The following is a 24,105-nucleotide window of genomic DNA, read 5'->3' on the forward strand; positions in this document are numbered from 1 at the left end:
ATGTCAAAAGATTATTGTAGATTAAAGAAAGTCAAATAACCCAAGTTAAGGAATTTATAACTTTTCTATATATGGGAAGATGCAAGAATCTGGACTCATTGAAGTCATTCATTTGATATGCATCTCAGCTATTTGGGGCCAGTTTCCTCAGGGCTCACTGTGAGAAGTGGCTGCAATCTGATATGTGCTAGATGACAAGTATTCTTTCCTTCCTGAGATCCCTCAGGGCTACCAGCTCACCATCTGTGGTGGCTGCAATTGTCTATGACTGTGACATCTGTTGTTGACTGATATGGTGGGAAATATTCCATTTCTCAGGCATAGAAGTCAAAATGAGAAACACAGTTCAGGAAAGTCAGGTGATTAAGTTTGTCAAATAACATAGGGATCATACAGGAGGGATTATATACTGGGTATGAAAGTATAAATAGGAGTTTTCTAGGTAGAAAGTAGATGAAGATCATAGCATTCTAACTTAGAGAACAGTAAGTGTAAAGGTAATGAATTGAAATCATGTATTAAGGGCTTCCCAGGTGGCACAGTGGTAAAGAATTCACCTGCCAGTGCAGGAGAGGCAAGAGATGCTGGTTCAATCCCTGGATCAGGAAGATCCCCTGGAGTAGGCAATGGCAACCCGTTTCGGTATTCTTGCTTAGAAAATTCCCTGGATAGAAGAGCCTGGTGGTCTACAGTCCATGGGGTCACAAAAAGTCGGACACAACTGAGCAACTGAGCACACACACACATATTGTGACTGAAGCTTAAACACCAGAGAGAAAAATAGCAGGAGGTGAGTCTGAAGAAGTAGGTAAGGACTTTGGACATTATTCTGAGGAAGCCAATGATGTTTTTGCTTTGATTGTTTAATTTCATTTTTTAGATTATTTCAAACTTATAGAAAAGTGGGAACAACAATAAGAAAAGTATATAGAACACCTGCATATCATTTACCAGATTCATGCTTAACATTTTGCCCCGTTTGCTGTCTCATTCTCTCTCTCTCTCTGAAGAACAGGAAAGAATAGAATCCAGGTCTCTCTCTGAAGGACAGGGAAAAGAAGAATCCAGGTTTTGGAACTGGGTAACTAAATAGTGGAGGCGCTGCCAAGACAGACAGCAATCACAGTGGAATATTACTCAGTCATAAAAAATGAAATATTCCCATTTGTAGCCATGAGGATGAACCTAGATAACATTACTAAGTGAAGTAAGTCAGACAAAGACAAATATATGATATCACTTATATGTGGAGTCTAAATCATAATATAAATGAATCTATATACAAAACAGAAACAGACTCACAGACATATGAAACAAATTTATGGTTTCCAAAGGGGAAAAGCAGGGGAGAAGGGATAATATTCTAATTTATAGGGTTAATTGATACAAACTACTATGCATAAAATAGATAAGCAATGGGACTTACTGTATAACACAGGGAACAGTATTCAATATCTTGAAGTAATCTTATTGTATCTATATTCAATATCTTTGTTATAATGGAAAAATAATCTATCTATATATATATGTAAAACTGAATCACTCTACTGTACACCAGAAACTAACACAATATTGTAAATCAATTATACTGCAATTAAAAAAAGAAAAGCACAAGAAAAATGTGGGGGCCATGGGTCAAGAGACTATCTTAGAAAATTTGGAATAGTCATCCTTTAATCACATCAGGAGATAGCTTGTCACTCTCTAAACCTCTAACCTTAGCTTGAATGCTAAAGTGAAAAGTGAAAGTGAAAGTAAAAGTCGCTCAGTAATGTCCAACTCTTTGGGACCCCATGGACTATACAGTCCATGGAATTCTCCAGGCCAGAATACTGCAGTGGGTAGCCTTTCCCTTCTCCAGAGGATCTTTCCAACCTGGGGATCGAACTCAGGTCTCCTGCATTGTGGGCAAATTCTTTACCAGCTGAGCCACAAGGGAAGCCCAAGAATAGTGGAGTGGGTAGCCTATCCCTTCTCCAGCAGATCTTCCCAGCCCAGGAATCGATCCAGGATCTCCTGCGTTGTAGGTGGATTCTTAACCAACTGAGCTGTGAGGGAAGCCCTTGAATGGTAAAGATCACATTAATACTATATGTTTGTAATGCTCGAAATTATATATATGTATATATTAGGATAATAGAGTTTCAGCTCACATAGAAGAAAATTAAACCCAAAATACCAAAAAGTAAGAAATGCTTTCAACCACAAATTTATTTCAAATTATGAAATAAAATTAGCTATGGAAATGAAAAATCAATTTTATTTGTATTTTAATATTCAAAGTGGTTTTAAATCATTGAGATGTATATCAGCATCTCCCAGGCACCACTTTTTGGTCTTGGTTTAGCCATTTCCAAATTGACCCTGATGGACAGACTTTACCAGGAGAACCTTATGAAATAATTTCCAAGGTTGCATCTATGATCAGAACAGGGTAGGAGAAGACCCATATTTTTATAAAGCTCTCCAAAGTGATTTTGATGACCAGCCAGTGTAAAAGACGGCAGCTTAAAAATTATCTTTTTTGTTGTTGTTCACCTGAAACAATTTCAGATACAGTTTTGAGAACAAGAAGGAAACTTAGAACTTATTTTGTCCTGTTATTTCATTTCACTTGTGAAGAGACTGAAACTAAAGCTGTAAAATGACTTGTCCAAGGTCACAGAGAAAGTAAATGGCCAAATCCAGAGCAGAATCTAACATTTAGGTTAGGTTCTAATTGGAACAATTCAGTCTAATTCAATCCATCTCCACTTGTTTACCCCTTAACTCCCTGAGAGTTCAATAGTGTCATTACTCTCCGTAGCACTTCTGACTAAGGAGAGCATGCGCAAAGTTGCTAACATATTCTTTGAAGAGAAATTCTTTCCTTTTTAATATTTGGCATATTTTAAAGATTGATTTCTAGGAGGCAGGAGAAATTAAGCAGGATAAAATATTCCCTATAAGACAAGCCACTTCTCCAAGATTTATGTCAGCTTTGAAGGAGGACTGAGCAGCAACCCCTTTCCCCAAATACCAAAGTATAGCCTCTTATTCCATGTTAAAGCTAATTGTTCTTTGGGCCTTGAAATTTGAAACAGCAATTGAAAATACAGCTTACAGGGAAGGGTAACAGGAAAAACCACCCTCTAGTCTGCCCCTAGGCAAGGATTAGTGAGTTAAACTGAAGAAAGATGGACTGAGAAGTGGCCAGGTGCTGAATGAGGAAAGGAATTTGGAAAGCAGGGAAATAGGCCTGGCAAAGTTTGTCTACTTCATCATTTCCCAAGGGTTAGATCTGTTTATCCCCAACATAATTACATTTCTGGGATTCCTTTTGGTCCTTTTCCTCTGGTCTCTTTCAGAATCCACAACAACTTTGAGAAGTTCTAGGCTCATCTAAAACCTTGCCTTTTCAAAATTCGGAGGAGCAGCTTGGACATCTCCTGGGAGCTCGCTAAAAACGCAGAATCTTGAGCCCCACCCAAAACCTACTGAAGCAGAATTGGCATTTTAACAAGATCTCCAAGTGATTCACATGCATATTAAGGTTCAAGGAATACTGCTCTAAAAGATAAATTGCCAAATATGAATATTGTGGTTGGAAGAGAAACAAAAGGTTTCCTAGGCCAGTTCAGAGTTTTCTCAACTGTATTAAAATCTAGGGTTTCATGAAATGTTTCCACGTTCCAAGAAGCATAATTATGTTTTGCTGAAATTGTTGAGAGTATAAATATTTTAAGCTTCAGAACTATATCAGAATCCAGTTTCTCTCTTCCTTTAAATTTTACCCTTAGCTTCACCTGCAGTGGGGCATTTGATTCTAAGTGCAATCAAAAAGGACTAGTTTCAAGCATTGTCATTCGAAGTAGAAACTGAAAGAAGGTGACAACGGCTCTCAGCATGTAATGAGTTATGTGGACTTCAGCAAATTACATGGTTTTCTTGAATATTAGTCACCATATCAGTAAGATTGGGACACTATTGTTTACCCTGTATACCTCCCAAAAGAGTAAAAGATCAAAAGAATTCCTAGTTTCTGCAAATAGTGCTGCTGATTACTTAGTGGTCCAAATCAGAAACGTGGAAGCCATTTTTTACTTTGAGATCCATCCTCAGTTGTTCTCAAACTTATGACCCCTCCCCCCAACCTTCCATTTCTTTATTCTCACTGCAACTAATTGAGACCAAGCCATCACCTATTTTTTCTTAAATCATGGCCTCCTCTGGGTAACCCCTGACCCTACTGCCCTTCACATTATCATTTACTCTGAAACTGGAAGGAGTTTTCAAAAAGCACAATTTTGATTACAAATTTTCCCTACCTAGAACTCTTTACCAGCTTTCTAGGGCCTTTATGCGGAGAAGGCAATGGCAGCCCACTCCAGTACTCTTGCCTAGAAAATCCCATGGATGGAGGAGCCTGGTAGGCTGCAGTCCAAGGGGTCGAGAAGAGTTGGACATGACTGAGTGACTTCACTTTCACCTTTCACTTTCATGCATTGGAGAAGGAAATGGCAACCCACTCCAGTGTTCTTGCCTGGAGAATCCCAGGGACTGGGGAGCCTGGTGGGCTGCCGTCTATGGGGTTGCACAGAGTTGGACACGACTGGAGTGACTTAGCAGTAGCAGCAGCAGCAGGGCCTTTATGGGAAAGTCCAAAATCCTCCTATGCCACATTCTGCCTTCAGATCTGGCCTTTGCCACCTTCTTTACAACCTCTTCTCTTGCTGCTCTCTAGTTTTATCATTTTTGAAAATCAGAGCATCATCCGAAAACAGTATCTGTCTCCCACTGTCCCTTTAACCTGTTTCTTCTCTCATGCTTGGATGAAAATGCTTGCAGTATCAATAACTTTTCAGTTCCCTATTGGGTAATAGAAAATCTTATGGTCACTTCCAGTGTCAACACATTTTCAGTTCAATATTTCAAAACATCCAGTCGCATATGACACTGAAAACCCTCAACTTGATTTAAAATTGAATGGTGCCCCTCCCTCTTGCTGCAGTCCAGCGTGGGCTGGCTGCTTTTGAAGGAAGAGGATGGGTCATAGTTGCTTCTTTTTTTCTCCCACATATTGCTCCCACCTCTCACACCCCACTTCAATGTGCTAAATTTGGTTTGAACCAGGGAAGAGAGGAGAGGTAAGAAAAGGATTAAACTTCTTTCCCAGCTCACATTGTCTAAAGACGCCATACCAAATGTAGACTTCAAGCTGATGCCTGTTGACCTCTTTCCTGGCACTGTAACTGCATTTGACTCGTTTTTAAAGCATGAGTTGATGTCAGTTCACCATGTCTCCTAAACTCCTCAGTGTACATATTAATTCTACTCATCCCACTGAAGTCCTCCTCTCTAATCGTGTGGTGAAAAGAAGCATCCCATCTGCCTCTCCCTTAGAGGGAGTGGTGGAAATAACTCTATCGAGTCATCTCCACAAGTCATTTCCTCACTTGGAATTCAAGAGTTAAATCACTAGTTTCTGGGTATATACTTTGAAATTACTATAGCATAGTCTGTTTAGAACTTGCTTCAAATTCAGATCTCTCTTACCTTAAAGTCAAAGCTTCCATTTTAGCATCATATACCATGGAAGTTCTGTTGGTTTCTCAAACACACCACATTTTCAGTGATTTCTGGCCTTTCAATCACGATGTCTTCTCTTCTTGGAACATTCATCATGCCCATTCCTTTTCATTTACCTCAGCACTACTCATGTATCTCCAACTCCCCACCTACATGAGGATATAAAAGGGTTGAGAAAGTAAAGAGAGATATGAACTGTATTTACTTCATAGATGAGGAAATCAGAAAAGCCAATAAACACAGGAAAAAATGCTCAACCGTGTTAATTACGGAGGAACTACAAATTAAAACTAATAGATAGCACTTTCCACCCAGCAGACTGGCAGACATAAGAAAGGATGACAACATCAAATGTTGGGAGGATATGTAAATACTTAACTCTTGCTGGTACCAGTGTAAACTGGTCCAAACTCTAGAAAAGAATTTATTATTGCCTTATCAATGTGCATTCTCTGTGACTCAGAAATTTATATACTTCTAGGCAGTTATAGAGTGATCAAGAGATATGTATAAGGATGTTCACGATAGCACTATTTGTAATGGTCAAAAACAGGGAACAATCCAAATGATCACTAACTCAAAGAATAGATTAAGGTATGTTCATACAATAGAATACTATGCAGCAGTAAAAATAAATGAACCACAGCTGTATATGGCAAAATGGATTTGTTCTCAGGAACATAATGTTAAATTGAAAAAAAAAGCAAGTTGCAGAAGAATACTAGAAGTATATATAATACCTTACATATAAAGTTTAAAAACAAAGTTAATAATATATTTTGTATATGCATATATAAAGACTTGTAATAAAGCCATAAAGAAAAGCAAGAGGAAAATAAAAATTAAGATAATAGCAATTTCTAGATAAAGAGATACTTTACATATAGTATATACATATATATTGATATACAAAGAAATTTTATTTATATGAATAGTGGGTACATGTTTATTTTATTATATTCTTTATAACTTGTCTATATTTTATTAATATTTTATATATAAGTGACACCCATAAATTATTTTTTATTTATAAAATATTTGATTTAAAAAGTATGGTTTTACTTATTTCTCCACTTATCTGCCCTAATCAGTTGTCCCTGTCTGTTATTTCAAGGTAGGACATATGATTCTTGAACATCAACCTGTTTCAGGGCTAAAGTCTGAGCCCCAGTTCTGAGGAGACATTTAAGAATGTGTCATTCTCCATCATGAAAGCAATAGGTAAGAGTGTGTGTTCAAAATGGTGAGCAACTATCACTGTTATTTACAAGCTAAATTGAAGTCTGGGCACTGCTTTAGTTAACTCACTATTTCATTTGACAACATTCACTGAATGATTACCTGCACCAGATATTTTAATGATGGTTGGTAGCTTCAATTTCACAAGTGAAAAATAGCATTTGTTCTAACCCTAGGGCTAGGCCTAATGAGGAGGTTTCTGACCCAAGTCATGTACAACATAAGAATGGAGTTATAGGGACTTAGGCTGTGAGCAAGTAAAACGTTTAATAAATATGAAAATACAACACTTGGCGCTAGCATGGTACTCAAGGCCATTCATACTCAAATGCCGTCTGCTGAGTCATTGCTAAGCTGGGGAAACATGAGTTTCTGAAGCTACCTGGAAGGCTGGTTATGTCATCTCTTGTTGAAACGAATCCGAAAATACATGTCACCTCCTCGGGTGGTGGGGGTAGGAGGAGAGGTTTTAACTCCTGGGAAGTGAGATATTACTTTGTTCCAGTTTGCAAAAATGACCTATTAGACTCCATTCCCAGAAACTGTCTCCTGAATGACTTAAAGCAAGACTGAAGAAACAGAATGCATATTTTTAATTGATTCTTTCTTTGAGCTGAACTCCAAGTTGCCTAATAAATTTTTTAATTCCCAAAAGGTAGAGGCGTTCAGAGTGACTCCAAAAAAATGTTCTATTTTGGAATGTCACAGGCATTACTTCCTTAAATCATCACAAATAAAACTGCTGCTTTGACTAATTGGGGGCTATATGAAGAGGGCTGACTTCTTTGTCCTCATCTGCCTTCTCCTTCCCTTTATTGGATATCAGTTCTTAGAATTAGGGATATGAACCTGATTTATCCACTTATTAATAATTCAGGTGTTAGGTCATAGAAGGACCATAGGATTTCAGAACTGGCAAATGGAGCTCAGAGTTCTTACCTTACTTCCCAAGGTTATACATCTTAATGCAGTGGTTCTCAAGCTGTAGTGGATAATAGAATCACCTAGAGGGGTTGTTAAAAACACAGATTGCTGGGTCCCATTCCCAGAGTTTCTGATTCAGTATGCATGGGCTGAGGCCTGAGAATATGCATTTCTGACAATTTTGAAGATGTTATTGATCCTTCTGGTCCAGGTCAGAGTTTGAGAACTACTGTCAGCTAACTGAAGGACAAGGTATAGAGGCCAACCCTCAAGCAGCCTGTACTTTCTCCTAAGTGGCTTTCCAGTGTATGTGTGTATGTATATCCTGTCTTTTACAAAGTTGCAGAATTTATAAAGTTATGGAAACCAGAGTTTCTTCCCCTGAAAGGGGAGAACTGCACTGGAGGTAGAGCTAAAAGCATGAGCTTTGGAATCAGACAGGCCTGGGTAAGAGAGCAGCTATTCCACAGTTTAGTTTTGTGATTTGGGGCAAGTTACCTAGCTTATTTGAGTTCCAGTTGTTTCATCTGCATATTAAAAATCATTAGTTCATCTAATGATTTGAGACTTCTGAGTAAACAGTTCAAAACTATTTGACATAGAGAGTTATAGGATTAAAAATCATTAAGAAAGTATCCAATTTAGCTTGTTCACTTTGTAGATATGGAAGCAAAGATCCAGGGAAAGTAAGTGTCTTAACTAAGATCTCATAGCATATGGCAAAGGAGGACCATGAATCTCGGCCTTTTAATGAGTTTTGTTTTTCTTTAATCCATCATAGGATTAAATATGTCTCCAGATTCTGGGCTTCCCAGGTTGCTCAGTGGTCAAGAATCCACCTGTAAATGCAGGGGACATGGGTTCAATCAATCCCTGGTCTGGGAAGATTCCACATGCCACGGAGCAACTCAGTCTGTGAGCCACAACTATCTAGCCTATGCTCTAGACACCAAGAGCTGCAATTACTGAGCCGCGGGTACTAAAGCCCCCTTGCCCTAGAGCCTGTGCTCTGCAATAAGAGAAGCCACTGCAATGAGAAGCCTGCCTATCACAACTAGAGAGTAGCCCCTGCTTGCTGCAATTAGAGAAAAGCCCATGCAGCAACAAAACCCCAGCACAGCAAAAAATAAAAATAAATAAATAAAATTATAACAAATGAGTCTCCAGATTTTATTTTATTTTTATTTACAATAGAATTTCAATAAAGAACTTTCTTGTGACATGATGGTGTTTTGCAAAAGGGGTGTGGCTGTTTATAGAATTCTTGTCTTTTGTTAAAATTGAGTACAGTTGAAAAAGGAGAATTAGCAGTTGGGAAATCAATTTCCACATCAAGGAGAAAAAAGTTTTAAATGTATTAGGAAAATTATAGTAAATGTTTAAAAAAGGAAAAAAAAATAGCATGGGAGAATAGCATTGAAACATGTATATTATCATATGTGAAACAGAACACCATTCCATGTTCGATGCATGAGACAAGGGCTCAGGGCCGGGGCAATGGGATGACCCAGAGGGATGGGATGGGGAGGGAGGTGGGTGGGGGGTCCAGGAAGGGGAACACATGTAAACCCATGGCTGATTCATGTCAATATATGGCAAAAACTATTACAATATTGTAAAGTAATGAGCCCCCAACTAAAATAAATAAATTTATAAAAAAAAAAAAAAAGGAAAAAAAAAGCAACTCAAAGAACATCACACACTCAAGCTATACTTGTTGGGGATGTATAAAAATTCGAGTGAGGGCTAGCTTAGACTCTTCACCTAGTGGACATGAACCCTGGGTTGCAGTAGTGCTGGGAGACTTGCTAAACTGAGCAAACAGCTTTTTGGCAAAGAGGAGGATGGAGCCCAGTTCAGTGCTTCTGGCATAGTGACCAGTTCATCATCATTTTCATTTTTAAAACTAGTAATATTTTATAAAATATTAATATTTTGGTGAAGTCAGAAATAAAGGGTCAATGTTGTGGATTAAGAAACCAGGGTGTGCTTTGGTGCTCTCTTGTCATTTGTCTCGATGTGAGCCAACTGTTTACATCTAAATCAGACTTGGCTTAAAGTAAGACCAAGACCAACATATTTTATAAAGCTTATTTGATCCAAGGAATTTAAAGCTCTTATTCTGAGAAGAGATACATCCACTTAGTGGCCACTAACTGTTTGGTTAAGAAGGCAAATGCTGGGCCTCTTCTCACAACTCTCTAGTTTCCTATTTCAACCTTCAGTATTCAGATTTAATCAGTGCTGCAGCCATTCAAGACTGCAGAGATATCCGATTACCCTGGAAGCATATACTAATGTGTCCCATGATCAGAGCAGGTAAGGCAGAGGCTTTGTTCACAGCTAAAGGATGGGGGATTGTGTCTACCAGAAAGCATAGCTTATCTGCCCAGTACCTGATAATGAACAGTCCTCACTAACAGGAAGGTGCCCTCCCAGGAAGATAATGGAAATCCATTTAAAGAGCCAGTTTGACTTTTACCAAAATTTTCAATGCACCCTACATCAGATGATTTAGAGATCATTTTAAAAGGCCTGAAAATCTGAAAACAAATGATTTTGAAGTGATGAGATAAATTATGTATGAGTATCAATTGAATATTCAAGTATAATGAGTTTATGGAATACAAGAGAGCGCTTCTTTTGAGATGCTGCAATACTGCTATTGTTAGATTCAGAACACAGCTGATTGCTTATAGGGAGCCTTTGTGCAAGTTTGAAAAAGACACCCCCTCTGAATGATGCAGCTCTGTGGGTACATGATTTGGCAAGAGGAGCCTAGGCTGGATCCTAGCTCCCTTTTGTCCCATTGGCTGGGTGCCTTTGTGCAATGTACAAACTGCAGTTCCTTAAGTGGCAATCCCAATTGCTATTTGAAATATGTGCCAGCAGCAAGTATTTCAAGGCTTGAAGTGCTTGCATTGGTTGTTAGAGAGTACATGTGAAATTTATAAAAGTGATGATTCCTTCTCTTGTTCCAGTGTAGAATTTATTTGCAGAAATGCAATGTCAGCTAAGTTCTAAAATGCCACAAAAGCAGGTAGAGTCTTCATGATAGAGAATAGAGATCTTGTCTTGGCAGCTATGTTCCCTGAAGAAGCATAGCTAGTGAGCCACACTTTACAAGCCAGAAGCAAACAACAACACCTGGGAAATTTAGATTTCTGGCACCAGAACTGTCTCATTTCCCACCAGCTGCACTGACACGAAGCAGAAAGCTGTTGTGTTGGGTGCAGAGGTAAAACCTTTTACATCCACCCAGATGTACTGGGACTTAGGGGTAGTGAGCATTAGAAATAAAAGTATATGGGCTCAAATGTTCATTTTCCTTCTTGGAACAGCTGCCTTACAATGCCATGACAATGAGAGTAGAACTGTAGGGATTTGATATTGAGTTTCCAATTCCAGGACAAAAGAGTAAACACACGTCTCTTTGCTTCTCTAAGCTGGCTAAGGACAGCTAAAGGCCCTGGACACTGTATATAAAATGAATATAGCCCATACTGGGTTCTGGAGAAGCAGGCAGCCTGGAAACAGGTATAGGCAAAAAAAAAAAAAAAATCTCCAAGAAAAAAATCATTTATCTACAGCTACTGGAAAAGGAAAGGGGCAGCCTAGCAAAACAAAACTTAGACAATAATTGCTCTTCTTCAGCCAAACTCCACAGAAAATTATGAGTGGAGAGCCTAGACATATGTCCTTGCTCAGCTATATCAAGGCACTCCTCTTCCCTTCCAGTAAGGAGTTGAGACTTTTATCCTCACCATATGGGAATGAGACTACCCCCAACCTCTGCCCCAGGTTTTCAGTAAAGACCGGGTGGGGAGCCAGGACTTGCCCCTCCCACCCAGAGGGCTGGGTGGAAGCTGGGACCTTTACCACATTCCAGCCATAACTAGGCTTCCCAGTCCCCCGTAATGTCAGCACAGGCCTATGGAGAGTCTGAACTCCCACTCCTATCCAGCAATCCTGCTTTCCAGGATTCAGTACAGGCCAAGTAGGGACTATAAGCATCCACGCAACCTGATAGTGATACAATAAGACATCACCATCATTCCTAGTGCTGTGCTTAGTCATTCAGTCATGTCCAACTCTTTACGACCATGCAGACTGTAGCCCACCAGGCTCCTCTATCCATGGTGTTTCTCCAGAATACTGGAGTGGGTTGCCATGCCCTCCTCCAGGGGATCTTCCCAACGCAGGGATAGAACCCAGGTCTCCTGTATTGTAGGTGGATTTTTTACCATCTGAACCACCAGGGAAGCTCCATCCTCCCTAGAAGACTTACTAAAATGGAAGATTTAAATATGACCCAGAATCTCACAATATAGTAGCAAAAATGTCCAAGATACAATTGAAATTCACTCATAAGGAACCAGGAAAATCTCAAATGAGAAGAGATAATCAACAGATATCAATTCCAAGATTATGTTTATGTTGGAATTACCTGAGAAGGATGTTAAAGCAGCCATCATAAAAAGTGCTTCAACAAGCAATTACAAACATACTTAAAATGAATTAAACAAATTAAAAACCTTGGCAAAGAAATAGAAGATATAAAGAAGAACCAAATGGAAACTTTAGAACAGGACAAATGCAAGAATCAAAATAAAGCCTTCATCAATGGGTTCAACAGTAGAATATAGAGACCAGAGGAAAGGATCAATGAACTTGAAGAGAGAATAACAGAAATTACCCAATATGAACAACCCTAAAGAAAACAAACAGAAAGAAAAATGAACAGAACCTTGGGAACCTGTAGGACTATAACAAAGGATACCATATTCATGTCATCAGAATCCCAGATGGAGAGGAGAAAAAGGGCAGGGGTGAAAAAAAGTACTCAAGGAAACAACTGCAAAAATTCCCCAAGTTTGGAAAAGACATAAACTTACAGATTTAAGAAACCTGGTGCACCACAAAGAGGAGAATCTTGTACTAAGTTTTGTCATTAGAAAAAGCTCTAAAAGAGAAATCAATTACACAGTCAGGTGAGTCACATTAAAAAAAAAAAGTTTAAGACCCTTGTTTTTATAGCATCCCTGTCATAACGTTAGGTTTAGTAGACTTAAAAATATTTGAGGATTAATGGCTTAGTTTCAGAGAAGTTTACATCTGCTAAGCAAATAGACAGTTATGTAACTCATTCAATCAGCAAGACACTGAAGTGGTTTCAGGGGATGACTTTTGAGGGGAGACTGTTTCATAAGCCACCAGTATGACTCGTTTTTCACAACTATCACAACTAAAAATGTTTTCCATTCTCTAAATAGGTTGAGAGCAAACAATGTGTGAGCATTTAAAACTAAATTGTTGCTATTTATTTAATGTACTATTTTAGTACAGGCATATCTTGCCTTATTGTGCTTCATAGATCCTGCATTTTTCACAAATTGGAGGTTTGTGGCAACCCTCAGGATATATGCACAAGATTTTCAGCAAGGGTTCAGTTGGTTTCTCGTCTTGTTCACAAGAAGCTAATCTAAGACATTTTAGTCCCTTCCAAGACAGTGTGACCTGAATCTGCTAAGGGTTGTGGCAGACAGTTTGATTTGAATTTGATTTTAGTTTTTCATATCTTCTTCAGAATCTTTTCATTCTCTAAAGTTTTTTTTTTTTTCCAAAAATGCTAAGGCATGGACATGACTAATTATGTTTGAATTAGAAACATGATGTAACCCCATGTCATATTGGACATGATAGTGACAAGGAATGTCCTGTCATGCCCTCTTACTTTATTCACCAATCAAGCTGAAAGCATGACAACAGGAGAAACGTATTCTCTCTGTACTGTTCCTACCATATGCTTTTTAGAACATACTTTTTGAGGGGTCCAAATTCTAATCAGCTAATTTAAATAAACAAACCCGGCCAGCCCTGCCCCACCAACACAGCTGTGTTAGAACAGGTTGGACTCTGTTTAACCTCATGATGAATAAACAAATCAATCAGTCATTTCCTGATACAAGAGATTTCACTTTTTGCCACGAGAAAATAAACATGGATTATTTGGTGGTTACTGTTTATTTTTATTTTCCAAGTAGGAATGATATAACAACTTGGTAAAACGTTCTATTGTTAACTTAGGAGAGACAATTTTAAATGGGATTCAAATGAAAGAGAGGAAAGTGAAGGAAGAAAGGCGAGACAAGTGGTAAAATTAAAAATAAAACACACGTTTTTTCATGTGCTTTAAGGGGAATGTGGAAAGAAAACAGCTATAGAGAATAATATAAAAGTTAAGTCAAAGGTTCTTTGATATAACTTTAGTGCCTTTAGCAGCAAAAATGTGTTTCTTTTTTATTCTGATTAAAAAGCATCAATGAGGGAACTCCCTGGTGGTCCAGGGGTTAGGAATCTGCCTGGCAATGCAGGGGACACAGGTTCAATCACTGTTCTGGGAAAAGTCCACATGCTGCACGGCAACAAACCTGTATCCCACGACTACTGAAGCCTGCGTGCCTAGAGCCCGTGCTCTGCAACAAGAGAAGCCACTGCAATGAGAAGCCCATGCATCGCAACTAGAGAGTAGCCCCTTCTTGCCGCAACTAGAGAAAGCCCACATGCAACATTGAAGACTCACTACAGTCAAAAATAAATAAATAATCTTAAAAAAAAAATGCCTCTAGGTAGGGTTGCTTGATTTAACAAATCAAATTCAATATTATGTTTTTATACATATTTATACTAAGAAATGATTCGCTATGTGTATGAAATTCAAATTTAACTAAGCATTCCAAATTTTATCTGGCAACCTTACTTCCAGGCAGAAAATTGAGGACTCACTTCAATTTTTTCTCTTCTCTTGGATCTTGAATACACTGTGATCCCAATAACTGAAAACAGTCATTTCATATGCGTTGTCCAGTTTTCTAGCTGTTTACTGTGGCAGGACAATTCCGTACCAGTTACTCCTTCTTGGATAGAAATAGCTGTGTATGGTCCACCTTTAAAGAAAGCAGGCAAATGAACAAATAGGACAGCTGCCCTAATGGGAATTGTTCAAGGGAATCATTAAGAAACAGTAAGTAAATGTGTCACTTCTACCCACCCTGGAGTATGTTACATCAAGTTGCATATGTGAGAAAGAGCTCAATTATAATTCAGAGTATCTGCGTTTTATCCAAGGTTCTTATTTGAAATCCCTATTTCTTTTCTGCTTTATGGTCTCCACAGGCTTTAAATTTACCTCAGTCTTAGCTGCTACAAACCATGTCAACCTATCTCTTTGGGATGTCACAAAGGTCCCGTAAGGTGAATTCTGGGGACTTCACACATCTTAATATACCCTCTAAAGTAGTGAGATGTTGTGCAGCCATCTTCACAGGAGAGAGTTCATTTTATTTACATAGATTACAACAATGACTTATCATTTCTTGGGAAGTTCAAAGAGATAGTGTTTATCAAACAACAGTTACACAGATAGTAGAAAGAACCTGTGCCTTGTGAGGATGAGAGAGCAACTAAAACTTATTGAGTATCTATTATATGCCAAGTGTTTCATATTCAGTGGTGTGCTGGAGCCAGCCTGTGCCAGCTCATATGGGCTTGTGAGAGGCAATTGTTAAATATTCAGGAATCTTGCCAGCCATTTTTTAAACTGTTGAAATCTTGAAACTGACACCAGGAGGAATATTTGTACCATGGAAATCATTAGATAGTACAAATTCTAGCTCCTTCATCAACTCCAAGAGCTAATTGTTATGCATTTACCAGCACATTAGTGTAATTCCATTTTTCATTTTATCTTATCCTCTGAACACCTCTGTAAGGTATTTATTAGAATGTGAAGTTTAAAGATGGAAAGAAGACACAGGTTAAGTTCAGTCACTCAGTCATGTCTGATTCTTTGCGACCCCATGGACTGCAGTATGCCAGGCTTCCCTGTCCATCACCAACTACCAGAGCTTGCTCAAATTCATGTCCATCGAGTCAGTGATATATCACCCTGTCATCCCCTTCTCCTGCCTCCAATCTTTCCCAGCATCGGGGTCTTTTCCAAGGAGTCAGTTCTTCACATCAGGTGGACAAAGTATTGGAACTTCAGCTTCAGCATCAGTCCTACCAATATTTGAATATTCAGGACTGATTTCCTTTAGGATTGACAGGTTTGATCTCCTCGCAGTCCAAGGTTACTTAAGTAATATGCCCCAATTTTTCCAGAAAACACGTACAAAGTCAATTTTGTGTAACTTCATGTTCTTTCTCCTTTCAGCTCCACACCTTTGAGCCAGGAGACTTAGACAGAGTTGTTGCCTTAACACTAATTGACTTTATGAGAACAGGACTAGTACCTGCCCTCTCTGGATTATCATTTGTTCATCTGTGAATTTGGGAGTAATGACCTAATTAATACCCATGGTCTCTTTTGAAAGTAATTGTGTTTGTTGTCTACTAATTCTACCCCTGCCCAATAGTGACAGAAACACTAAGAACAAACTCCTACCAATTGGATGCTAGAAGAAAAAGTTTGTAGCAATAGGGGCTTCCTGAGACTTAAAGCTATGATACTACTAGATTTTCTTTGCTCAAATGTCTACCATTAAGGAGATGTAATAGAAGCTTTGGGAGGTTTGAGTAAGAATGATTGACTCTGACCTTTCAGTACATTCTGATGATATAGACCCACAGCAGCTTTGGGCCAAATTCAAAACAATTCTGCCCAGCAACCAGAAGATCCTATGTGGTATGCACACACAGCATAGCCCCCAGAGTGATCTGTACTACATTCCCTTGAAGGAATTATACTGTGGCATTTTGGGGGATGGCAGGCTGAAATTCATACTTGTCTACCCACTGCTTCTGGCTGGCCTTCTTGCAGTAGTGGGTACCCAAGGATGGTGGAGAATTGTGGACAAGGAAGAGCCAGTGTTGTCCTCTTGACCCCTGTACAAGCAGTAGCAGCTGCACGAGGGCTTTTTGCCTTCTCCCCAATCTCCAGGGGTCAACAGTAGCATTCTCCATAGTTGTTTTCAGTTTGGTAAAGGAAAGCAGCCAGCCCTGTGGGCCAAGAGGCAACCCTAGGAAAAGCCCCAGGTAATAAGGACCTCCCTAACAAATCAGAATGAAGACATTTGGTCCAAGTTCAGGAAAAGGCACTGGGGAAATCCGAGTGCGAAAGGATCCCAAGGTAGGTGTGCAACTGGTGACTTGACCTCTTCCAGTGAGTGCTAGTTTCTCTGAAGTGGGCTGGGCAGCCCAGTGGGCCACTCATAAGACTAGGAACCCCATTAGCAGGAAGACCTGTGAGCTGCTGGCAGGAACAGGAAACATCCTCTGCCTGATCTTCTCTCCTTTCTCTGCTTGTGAGGTGAAACTTGGGTGATTCTTCATCGACTGAGCTCCCATGGGCTCTCCCTAGCAAACTGGAAAGTATCCCATGGGAATCCCTCATGCTCCTAGCTCTCACCCAGCAGGAAGTCCAAAAGCCCCTCCTTTTTGGAGGAAAGGAGGAAAGAGAAGATTCCCACCTTACATAGCTGTGGCACTCCCCAACGGACAAGTTGGTCAGGAACTAAAGTGACTAAGTTGCTTTGGCCTGGAGGCAGCCCTGTCTAACCTCCTGTAGGAAGTTCTGACTGAGGAAGGACTAACTATCTCAAGCACAGGCCACTACAAATTCAAGGGGAGAACATTGGTTATATCTGAGTCCATTCCATTTGGATATCTCCTATTTTGGTCTTCTGAGGAATCCATTAACAGTTTAGTGCTGGTTCCAAACTTCCTAAATGGGAACTCTTTTTTGGGTCAAATCTTGTGGCATTTGTGTGCCAACATATCAATCACCAACAAATCCAATCACCCCTCTCAGTAGTTTGAAACAAATCCAAAACAGAACGTCTAAGGCTCACCATACCAAAGGAGCCCATTAGGGTGCATTATGCAGACCTGGTAGTTTTTTCGATAGGTATCACCCCCTGCCCATGCTAACTGCTAACAGAAACTCTTCGGCGAGTGAAGAGTCAAAACATTTAATCTTCCTATGTAATACAGTCTAGCCTCAGTGCCAGTTGGTAGACTGGGAAAATCGGCCAGTCAATGGGTTTCTAAATCTCTAAATTAAAATATAATTTTACAATTGGACGTGCTATGACAGAGATAAAAGAAATGGGATGAAATTTCCTGTGTCCAGTTTTTTATGGCCTTATATCAGAACATGACCTTCAAAATAGATGTGGTAATCCAACAACCCTCCAGGAAAAGTATTTCGTTTAAGGCAGATCCTTGATGGAGAAAGAGGGTTCATCTAGGTTTTCACGTCTCATTTGCACTTCTCCCACCCCACCCCCCACCGGGCCCCATTCCACCCCCACTGACTAGGGATTGAACCTGTGCCCCCTGCAGTGGAAACTTGGAGTCCTAACCACTGGACTGTCTGTGAAGTCCCCCACTTCCACTTCTGATCTGTATAACTGGAAAAATCATGCTAAGAGGTAGAGGGAAGATCCAGAGGGGTTCCTGAATATGGGTAATCTATCAGACCCATGACCCAACCTGGGCTGACATCCAGAGCCTTCTCAATGTACTCTTAACAGAGGAAGAAAAGTTAAAAGCCTGGGAGGAAGCAGACAAAGAGAATAGAAACAATGCTATTTTCAGAACAAAGAATTAAGTGGTCCCAGATTACAAACCCACTTAGGATCACTAGGACCATGGGGAAGGGGTGGGAAGACAGAGGCTGACTCATTATAAAAATATCATCCTAAAGAGAATCAAGGCAGCAGAAGAGAAACCTGTCAATTGGAATAAGATAGAAGCCAACAGAAAGACGTTCAGCATTCCTACAGCTTCAGGGAATGCCTCCAAATTTACACTAGCACTGACCTTGAGTCATCAGAAGGGAATGCAACCCTGAGGTCATAGTTCATTTACCAAAGTGCTCCTGACATTAGGCATAAACTCAGAACCTGGAACTAGACCCAGATACCTATCTCCTGCCTGATCAAGGGTGCCTACCAGTGTTTAATAACCAACATAAAGAGGAGGAAAAATCAGAATAAAAGGCCCATTGGTCAACCTATCTACTAGCTGTTGCCCTCCATTGTCAACTAGTTGGCAAGGGAATCTGTACTAAGTGCTCACAGAGACTCATGGGTGAGTGATTCCCGGCATCCACCATGGGATAGCAAACCAAGATACTGGGACCCAATCATTGCACCATATGTAAGCATGAAGGACACTGGAGGAGAGGTTACCCTCACTGCCCTGAAGGGGAATGGAAATAGCAGATCCCAGCTACCACCCTTGAAGACACATGGTCCAAATAGATGAATAACAGGGCCAGAATCCTCCTAAAATGTCACTCCAATTAATCCCCAAGGAGCCCTGACTGTATTGGACATAAAGGGAAAGCCTGTCAAATTCTTAGTTGACACTAGAGTTGCCACTTACTCAATTTTGAAAACCAAATGAGGCAAAAGTGGTAACAAGAATTATAAACTCATGGGTGTGTCAGGAAAGGCAGGAAAGTGACATTCATAGAGCCATTAGAATGTAAATTGAATGAACACACTCTCAATCATTCCTTCCTGAATGTGACCAAATGCCCTATACCCAGGGTAGGATGACATATCCTACATAGATGAGGGGTACTATCCACCTAATGGGAAATAAATTGGAGATCAGTGTCCCCTTAGACAAAGGACACAAGATGATAATGTTAATGGCTGAGGTCAAATCTCCTTGGACAGAGTACGCTGATCTCCCCAAAATAAATCCCAATATCTGGGCCCAGGGACAGGTGGGACAAGCTGTAAGAGCCATCTAAAATCTGGACATGGGCTTCCCTGTTGGCTCAGTGGTAAAGTATCCACCTGCCAATGCAGGAGGCATGGGTTTAATCCCTGATCCGGGAAGATCCCACTTGCTGTGGAGCAACTAAACCCATAGGCCATAACTATTGAACCTGTGCTCTAGAGCCTGGGAGCTGCAACTGAGCCCATGTGCCCTAATTACTGAAGCCCGAACACCCTAAAGCCCATGCTCCATATAACTGAACCCACCACAATGAGAAGCCCTCCCACCGTAACTAGAGAGTAGCCCCTGCTCACTGCAACTAGAGAAAAGCCTGCACAGCAACAAAGACCCAGCATAGTCATAGTGAGAGTGAAAGTGAAGTCGCTCAGTCATGTCCGACTCTTTGCAACTCCATGGACTGTAGCCTACCACGCTCCTCCGTCCATGGGCTTTTCCAGGCAAGAGTACTGGAGTGGGTTGCCATTTCCTTCTCCAGAGGATCTTCCCGACCCAGGGATCGAACTCAGGTCTCCTGCATTGTAGGCAGATGATTTACCATCTGAGCCACCAGGGAAATAAATAAAATAAAAAGTGAAACCTGGACACACATGGCCCTATAGGAAACAGTACCCTTTCTGTCAGGAGAGCTTGTTGGGCACTGCCCCTACTAAACAGAGCCTAATTGACCAGGGCCTTACTAGACCATGTCACTCAGTCTTTAATACCCCCATTCTCCCTGTGAGGAAATCCAATGGAGATACCAGATGGTGCAGGACCTCAGGGCAGTCAAAGAAGTCCCAAGAATATGAAGCTAGGAGTCCCTAATCTCTAAACCCTGCTGGCCACTCTATTGTCCAGCAGAACCTAGCATTCTGTATTAGATTTAAAAGATGTCACTTTCTTCTGCATTCTATTAGCTCCAGAGTCACAAGAAATTGTTGCTTTTGTGTGGCAGGACCCAAACTCACAATAAAAACAATACTGCTAGACAGTTCTACCCCAGGAGTTCCAAAATTCCCCTGCCATTTTGGAGGAATTTAGCTAAAGATCTAGAAAGTCTACATCTGGAAGAGAGTTCCTTTTCCAGTTGTAGACGGCATTCTGATCACCAGTCCTACTAAGGAGGTCTCTGACAAAAATACGGTCACTACACTGAAACACCTAGCTAATAAACAATATAAAATGTCCACGGAAAAGACCCAAATATCTCACACTAGGGTGACCTACCTAGGCTTCATTCTCACAGAAGGTTAGAGAAGTCTACCCCAGGAGAGGGAAGAAGCCATTTGCAGTCTCACTCCTCCTAAAATGGGAAAATAGCTTAGGGGTTTCCTGGGGATGGCTGGGCATCTGGATCCCTAACTACATATGGCCTAGTAGCTAGGCCTCTATGAGAAAAGTTGAAAGGAAAGGATGATGATCCTTTTGAATGATTCAGAATGGAATGAGGCTTTTCAAGAATTGAAAAAGCAATTACTTTAGGCCCCTGTCCTGACCTTTCCAGAGCTAGCTAAACCCTTTGATCTTTACATTCAGGATCAAAGGAAGGTAACAGCTTCTTACATTCAGAAGAGAAGGGGTATCACCCCTGGATTATTAGCTCAAAAACTGAGACCCCTTACCTGGGTGGTTGCTTATTTCTCTAAATAATTAGCTCAGATTGCTAAGGGCTTCCCTGGTGGCTCACAGGGGAATGGCAACCCGCTTCAGTATTCTTGCCTAGAGAGTTCCATGGACAAAGGATCCTGACAGGCTACAGTTCATGGAGTCTGAAAGAGTCTGACACGACTGAGTTTCTAACATAACACTAAGGGGTTGGCTTCTTGACTATTGACAGTAGCAGCTACTGGAGCCCTGCTAAAAAAGGCTGAACAGTCAACATTTGGTCAGCCAATCACTATATTGACACCACACCAGACTTTAATAAGTTCTAATAGCTATCAGAATAGCTATTCCCTAGACAGTTGATTCACATTCAGGCTATGCTTTTAGAGAACCCAGTGTCTACCATAAAAACCTGCCATGTACTGAATTCTACCACCCTTCTACCTACTGAAATGGGACCCCTGGAGTATGATTGTATAGAAACCAGAGACACGATCTATTGTAGTCACCTTGGGGAAATAGTCTCTTGGGGGGCACAAACAAAACCTTGTATGTACCAGGACCCAGGAGAAAGGAGCAGTGACCCCAGCAGAGATTGACCCAGACTTGCCCATGACTGTTTAGGAGTCTCCGGTGGAGGCATGGGTTGGCGGTGGGTGGCCTGCTGCAGGGCTGAGGGCACTGAGTGTAGCAGTGCCTGCATGGGACCTTTTGAAGGAGGTCGTCATTATCTTCCTTATCTCCATCATAGTTTGGCCTCAGGTCAAATAACAGGGATGGAACACAGCCCTGCCCTTCAACAGAAAATTGGACTAAAGATTTACTGAGCATGGCCCTGCCCATCAGAACAAGACCGTTTCCCCCACAGTCAGTCTCTCCCATCAGGAAGCTTCCATAAGCATCTTATCCTTCTCCATTAGACGGCAGACAGAATGAAAACCACAATCACAGAAAACTAACCAATTTGACCACATGGACCACAGCCTTGTCTAACTCAGTGAAATTATGAGCCATGCTGTGTAAGGCCAACCAAGACAGACGGGTCATGGTGGAGAGTTCTGACAAAACGTGGTCCACTGGAAAAGGGAATGGCAAACCACTTCAGTATTCTTTCCTTGAGAATCCCATGAACAGTATGAAAGGAAAAAAGAGAACACTGAAAGGTCAACTCCCGAGGTCAGTAGGTGCCCAATATGCTACTGGAGATCAGTAGAGAAATAACTCCAGAAAGAATGAAAAGGTGGAGCCAAAGCAAAAAGAACACCTAGTTGTGGTTGTGACTGGTGATGGAAGTAAAGTCCGATGCTGTAAAGAGTGATATTGCATAGGAACCTGGAATGTTAGGTCCATGAACAAATTGGAAGTGGTCAAACAGGAGATGACAAGAGTGAACATTGACATTTTAGGAATCAGTGAACTAAAATGAACTGGAATGGGTGAATTTAAATCAGATGACCATTATATCTACTACTGTGGGCAAGAATCACAGTAGTAGATTTCTTCTCCTTAGAAGAAATGGAGTAGCCAACATAGTCAACAAAAGAGTCCGAAATGCAGTACTTGGATGCAATCTCAAAAATGGTAGAATGATCTCTGTTCCTTTCCAAGCAAACCATTCAATATAACAGTAATCCAAGTCTATGCCCTGACCAGTAATGCTGAAGAAGCTGAAGTTGAATGGCTCTATGAAGACCTACAAGACCTTCTAGAACTAACACCTAAAAAAGATGTCCTTTTCATTATAGGGGACTGGAATGCAAAAGTAGGAAGTCAAGAACCATCTGGAGTAACAGGCAAATTTAGCCTTGGAATACAGAATGAAGCAGGACAAAGGCTAATAGCATTTTGCCAAAAGAACACACTGGTCATAGCAAATACCCTCTTCCAACAACACAAGAGAAGACTCTACACATGGACATCACCAGATAGTCAATACTGAAATCAGATTGACTATATTCTTTGCAGCCAAAGATGGAGAAGCTCTATACAGTCAGCAAAAACAAGACCGGGAGCTGACTGTGGCTCAGATCATGAGCTCCTTATTGCCAAATTCAGACTTAAATTGAAGAAAGTAGGGAAAAACCACCAGACCATTCAAGTATGACCTAAATCAAATCCCTTACAATTATACAGTAGAAGTGACAAATAGATTCAAGGGATTAGATCTGATAGACAGAGTGCCTGAAGAACTATGGATGGAACTTCGTGACACTGTACAAGAGGCAGGGATCAAGACCATCTCCAAGAAAAAGAAATGCAAAAAGGCACAATGGTTGTCTGAGGAGGCCTTACAAATAGCTGAGAAAAGAAGAGAAACAAAAGGCAAAAGAGAAAAGGAAAGATATACCCATTTGAATGCAGAGTTCCAAAGAATAGAAGGAGAGAAAAGAAAGCCTTCCTCAGCGATCAATGCAAAGAAATACAGGAAAACAGTAGTATGAGAAAGACTAGAGATCTCTTCAAGCAAATTAGAGATACCAAGGGAACGTTTCACGAAAAGATGGGCACAATAAAGGACAGAAATAGTATGGACCTAACAGAAGCAGAAGATATTAAGAATAGGTGGCAAGAATATGCAGAAGAACTGTACGAAAAAGATCTTCACGACCCAGATAATCACGATGGTGTGATCACTCACCTAGAGCCAGACATTCTGGAATGTGAAGTCAAGTGGGCCTTCTAAAGCATCACTATGAACAAAACTGGTGGAGGTGATGGAATTCAAATCCTAAAAATGATGCTATTTCAAATCCTAAAAATGATGCTGTGAAAGTGCTGTACTCAATATGCCAGCAAATTTGGAAAACTCAGCAGTGGCCACAGGACTGGAAAAGGTCAGTTTTCATTCTAATCCCAAAGAAAGATAATGCCAAAGAATACTCAAACTACTACACAATTGCACTCATCTCACACGCTAGTAAAGTAATGCTCAAAATTCTCCAAGCCAGGCTTCAACAGTACATGAACCGTGAACTTCCAGATGTTCAAGCTGGATTTAGAAAAGGCAGGGGAACGAGAGGTCAAATTGCCAAC

The 24,105-nt window shown here is 40.5% G+C and overlaps 1 long non-coding RNA gene across 1 annotated transcript in view; it reads right to left on the reverse strand.

Annotated features, from left to right (window-relative positions):
- LOC145511644 (uncharacterized) overlaps positions 1 to 14,678 on the reverse strand; it is a 30,442-nt gene extending 15,764 nt beyond the window's left edge. Inside the window, exons 1-2 of the long non-coding RNA XR_014058020.1 lie at positions 14,518 to 14,678; positions 5,536 to 5,717 (exon numbers count right to left, since the gene is read on the reverse strand). This is a non-coding gene — a long non-coding RNA (uncharacterized LOC145511644). The remainder of the gene's footprint in view (positions 1 to 5,535; positions 5,718 to 14,517) is intronic.
- Between the last annotated feature and the right edge of the window lie 9,427 nt (positions 14,679 to 24,105).

This window comes from Giraffa tippelskirchi, chromosome 1, assembly GCF_054371585.1.
Source record: "Giraffa tippelskirchi isolate mGirTip1 chromosome 1, T2T-mGirTip1v1.2.pri, whole genome shotgun sequence".
Lineage (NCBI taxonomy): Eukaryota > Metazoa > Chordata > Mammalia > Artiodactyla > Giraffidae > Giraffa > Giraffa tippelskirchi.